The following is a 5,424-nucleotide window of genomic DNA, read 5'->3' on the forward strand; positions in this document are numbered from 1 at the left end:
TGTCTGTCGTATTCGTGTCGTTTTTGTGTAATTCCTGTTATCTTAATGGGTCGTGTTGTGTCACACCCGTTATGACCCGTTAAGAAAAATATTTTTTGTTGTCTTAAATTTGCACATACCACACATTGCCACATAAATATTACTTCAAAACATTAAAACACATTTGTCGTTTAAGTACTACATCTACACTCGAAAATAAGAGCCTAATGAAAACAAAATCCATACACTTCTATTACAAATATTAAATGAGCAAAGATATGCAAAATGAAAGAGTTTTTGTTTTCGAGGTTGTGAAGCATTTCTCAAAAGTTTAAACCTTGCCAATAGAACTCAAAGCTTGCATGTTATTCCTTTTACAAAATCCTCAATTTACATCGATCATCATGAGGAAATTGCATTGGAACTCTAGCTTGATCTATTGCCTTCAAGAGTTATGTTGATGATGTTTTCAATAAGGTTTTTTTCCACGTCAGAACTCACTTCTGCATAAACTAAGTATAGAAAAACCAAACATTAAAAATCATTCAAATTATGAGAAGTTTACCAAAATAATTATAAAAAGAAATAAAACAATAGTACTATACCAAATAAAAATATATTACCTCATTTTCCAAATTGCCAATCTAGTGTGCACAACAAAGCTTGAATTGTTTCTGGTAACAATGAACTACGATACTAATCTAGTACTCTACCCCCAATACTAAATGCTGATTCTGATGCAACAATTTAAATGGGAATTGTTAACACATCTCGTGCTAACTGAGAAAGTATCGGATATTGAAAACGCTCCATTTGACATCGAGAAAGAACATCTATATCTACTTTTCTATCTATTCTTTTATCCTCCAAATACTTCTGCAATTCATTTTTTTCAATCAAACTTGAACCATCGTAATTATTATCAAAATCCTACATCATAAAAAATCATGCATCATGTCAATTTCAAATATAATATCAACACTTTTTATAGTACTACTACCACAATCTACATGTCATATCTCGGCTCGGGGCAGATCTCTTCCCGGGCTTGCTCCACTACTGTAGCACGATATTGTCCGCTTTGGGCCCTGACCACACCCTCATGGTTTTGTTTTTGGGAACTCACGTGTAACTTGTCAGTGGGTCACCCATCATGGGATTGCTCTAGCCCCCTTCTCGCTTAACTTCGGAGTTCCTACGAAACCCGAAGCCAGTGAGCTCCCAAAAGGCCTCACGCTAGGTAGTGATGGGAATATACATTTAAGGATCACTCCCCTGGGTGATGTGGGATGTCACAATCCACCCCCCTTAGGGGCCCGACGTCCTCGTCGACACACCACGACCAGGGTTAGGCTCTGATACCTAGGTGATGTGGGATGTCACAATCCACCCCCCTTAGGAGCCCGACGTCCTTGTCGGCACACCACGACCAGGGTTAGGCTCTGATACCAATTTGTCACATCCCGGCCCAGGGCGGATCATTTCCCGGTCCCGCTCCACCATCGTGGCACGATATTGTCCGCTTTAAGCTTACCATTCCCTCACGGTTTTGTTTTTGGGAACTCACGAGCAACTTCCCAGTGGGTCACCCATCATGGGATTGCTCTAGCCCCCTTCTCACTTAACTTCGGAGTTCCTATGAAACCCGAAACCAGTGAGCTCCCAAAAGGCCTCGCGCTAGGTAGTGATGGGAATATACATTTAAGGATCACTTCCCTAGGTGATGTGGGATGTCACAATCCACCCCCCTTAGGGGCCCGACGTCCTCATCGGTACACCACAACCAGGGTTAGGCTCTGATACCAATTTGTCACATCCTGGCCTGGGGCGGATCACTTCCCGGGTCCGCTCCACCACCGTAGCACGATATTGTCCACTATAGGCTTACCATTCCTTCACGGTTTTGTTTTTGGGAACTCACGAGCAACTTCCCAGTGGGTCACCCATCATGGGATTGCTCTAGCCCCCTTCTCGCTTAACTTCGGAGTTCCTACGAAACCCGAAGCCAGTGAGCTCCCAAAAGGCCTCGCGCTTGGTAGTGATGGGAATATACATTTAAGGATCACTCTCCTGGGTGATGTGGGATGTCAAACTACAAATATATAAAGTAAATAAAAACAAACTTAGGTTACCTCAAAGAGAACATCTATAGATTCTGTTTGATGATTAGGCATTGAATTCACTAAAGTATTTGAATTATCAAGATGCTGAAGTTTTTCCAAGTACACACCAAAAAGAACATTCAATTTGTCATTAACCTTTGTAAATTCGACCGAATTCACACCATGAAGCTTTGTGTATGCCCAATCCACACAATGCAATTTATAACGAGGGTATAAGATAATTGGAATTGCCAAAATCAAACCGTAGTCTGACCAATACTTGTCAAAATTCATGTACATGTAAGTCCCCATCTTTTTCATGAAACTTTCAAAGTCATCCATGGCTGCCTTAATTTGAAGTTGGATTACGAACACCTTAGGGAAGAACAAATTTAATGTGGGGTACTTTGTCCCAGAGAATAAGCACGTAACCTCATAAAAGTACCCCAAAAACTTGGAAATCTTCATTATTTTATCCCACTCTTCAGAAAAATGACAACTACTAAAATTGGAATCACTCAACCCTAAATGAATCAAAGCATATCGATACAAAATTGCACCTATCTAGCATAATATAGGTTGAGTTCTATCTAGTAGTGACATCTCGTCTCAAACCTCTCCTACTATCCAATATCCCTACTTGTCTAACACTTTCATAAAACTTTAGTTTCCAAGCCTCAAAACCCTTTATATACTTGATGCATTCACGAATTTTTATCACGGAAGAATCAATTTCTTTTAGTCCATCTTGAACTATTAAATTCAAGACATGAGCACAACAATGCACATGAAAGAAGTCACCATTCATCACAAGAAGACTTCTAAGATTGAATTGATTCTTCAAAATGCTAACAAAAGAAATATTTAAAGAAGCATTATCCAAAGTAATAGAAAATAACTTCTTCTCAATCCCCCACTCAGTCACCAATGCATTAATTTTTTCAAATAATGCAACACCAGTATGAGGAGGAGGAATGTGACAAAAACTTAAAATTCTCTTATGCAATTTCCAATCTTTGTCCACAAAGTGGGCAGTAAGAGCAAGATACCCATCAGTGTATTGCGAGGTCCATAAGTCTGATGTCAAACAAATTCAACCTTCAACTGAGCCTAACAAATTATGAAACTGTTGAAGTTCCTTTCGAGTGCAAATATAAGGATAGTATAGCGGCACAAGTGAGGGTGTCGAACCACAGGGACTTAGAAACAACTTAGTAAAACCTTTGACTCTTACAAATTAGCATTAGTTAAAGACTCCTATGACTTAAAATGGGGGGTTCGAGTAATTTTGGAAAAGAAATAAAGACAGAAAGAAAAGGGATAAATTAGAACTATCTAAAAATACACCTAAGACATGGAATAGGTTAAAAAAGTTTTAGGACATAAATCTGACTTCAAATAAAAAAGGCCTTCCCCTAAACATTCATGAATCAATGATATGATCTTTTAACTTATCCCTGTCAAATGCACAACTAAGATGTTCACATATCTAGCATGGCATATAACTAGATTGTATGAATCCTCTCTTACTTTGCATGCTAGATGCATGGCATATACATAAAACTTATATTTGTAGGTGCAACGTAGCATGGCATATACACAGACTTAGCACCTAGAAACACGTTAAGAACGAAGAGGATTATGAACATCACATGAACCCTAGAACATGGCATTTATCCTAAAACTTCATTGAATCAATTTACATGATTAGTTCTGAACCTAATCACATGTTGCTAATGAATGAAAGAAGATATGGCAATCATCCTTATCATTCTCAACAGATAGCAAACATAAACAAGGTAGCTAAGCTTGAAAATATGTCCTTGAAATGATTGAAATGAAAAACTGATTCTAGCTTGCAAATGAAATTGATAAACTAAAACTGCATCATAACATTAATTCAATCATGTCTAGTGCTTCAAAGTAGCCCTAAGTATCCATGAAAACAAAACACATAAAAAGTAAGGAAAGCTAGAACCTAGAAACTTCTCAAGGCTGAAGACTCCTGCTCTCTCTCTCTTCTTTGTTGTTGTGAATCTCCTCTTTGTTGTGTACTTTTCTCCTATTAAAAGACTTAGGACTTATCTAACATCTGACACATTTACATCCTTGAATTGACTCTCATTTATAACTTATGACAACCAGCTTTTAGTATTGGAGTAACTGAAAACTAGCTGTTATCAGAATTTGTAACTGAACAGCATCACTTTATTCTATTATAACTTCTTGTCGAAACCTCCAAATCACAAGTTGTAAAGACCATCAGAAAGAAGCCTTCTGATGCGAGATTTATACGCACACAAATTAAACCCTCTTTTTGACAATTGTAGCAATGATGTAAGTAGGGATCGTTCTGGACCGGGGATTAGGAGGGATTGTTAATCACTTGGATTTGACTCAAAAACGTAAAAACACAGTATAAAACACTATACTAGACTCAAAGAATTCAAAAATACTTTAAAACATAAACTAAACAGATTCTAAGCATTAAAGAACAAGAAAGTAAAGGGGGGGTTTGATTTGACGAAAATTGAAATAACAAAACAAGTAAATAAACTAAGCAGATTGTAAAACAAATTTGGATTTAATGAATGGAATGAAGGCTAGCTAAGGGGTTCTTCTCCACACATGTTACACTTGCATACAATATTGATTCTCAGTTGGTCTTTCGATAAATTATGAAACTCAACGCCCCGGGTCAATTAGGTTCGCTTAAATTAACCGTCAAGTTTTCCTTAAGTTAATGAATTGGATGGGCTTGCGCAACGCAATTCACAACATTCTCCAAAAGTCCTTTACGTGAACAGCACAATAAAGATACAATCAAAGATCATTAAGCATTATGAAAACTATAAGTGTTGACGAGGCATTCGTTACTATGATGAGCATGAAACTCGTGCCAAGAATTCATTTAACGCGATTGTTTATAAGCAACCTCCACTACTTGTGAATATAAGTTCATAACGATTAGGTAAAACTCACTTATATTCTAGCGTCATATTCATGCATGAAAATTAAGCGCGCATTCTCAATAAACATACATAAATAAGTTATCAATCAAACGGTTTAAACAAATTGAATCCACAACTTATGAAATTCCAACGAAAGTTAATCAATTCATATTGCAAACATAAACATAGTTTCGAATCACCCCCTAGCTAAAGGGGGTTTAGTTCCTCATACGTACAAAATAAAGAGAAACAAAGAAACACCTAAACATTCCAACAACTCAAACTTGAATTGTATGAACGTTTAGGCACTCTTCTCTTCCATTCCTCATTCGTACAAAACAAAGAGTATTGAATTTAAACTTTGAAATCAAAGAAACACCTAAACATTCCAA

Source organism: Pyrus communis, chromosome 3 (assembly GCF_963583255.1).
Source record: "Pyrus communis chromosome 3, drPyrComm1.1, whole genome shotgun sequence".
Lineage (NCBI taxonomy): Eukaryota > Viridiplantae > Streptophyta > Magnoliopsida > Rosales > Rosaceae > Pyrus > Pyrus communis.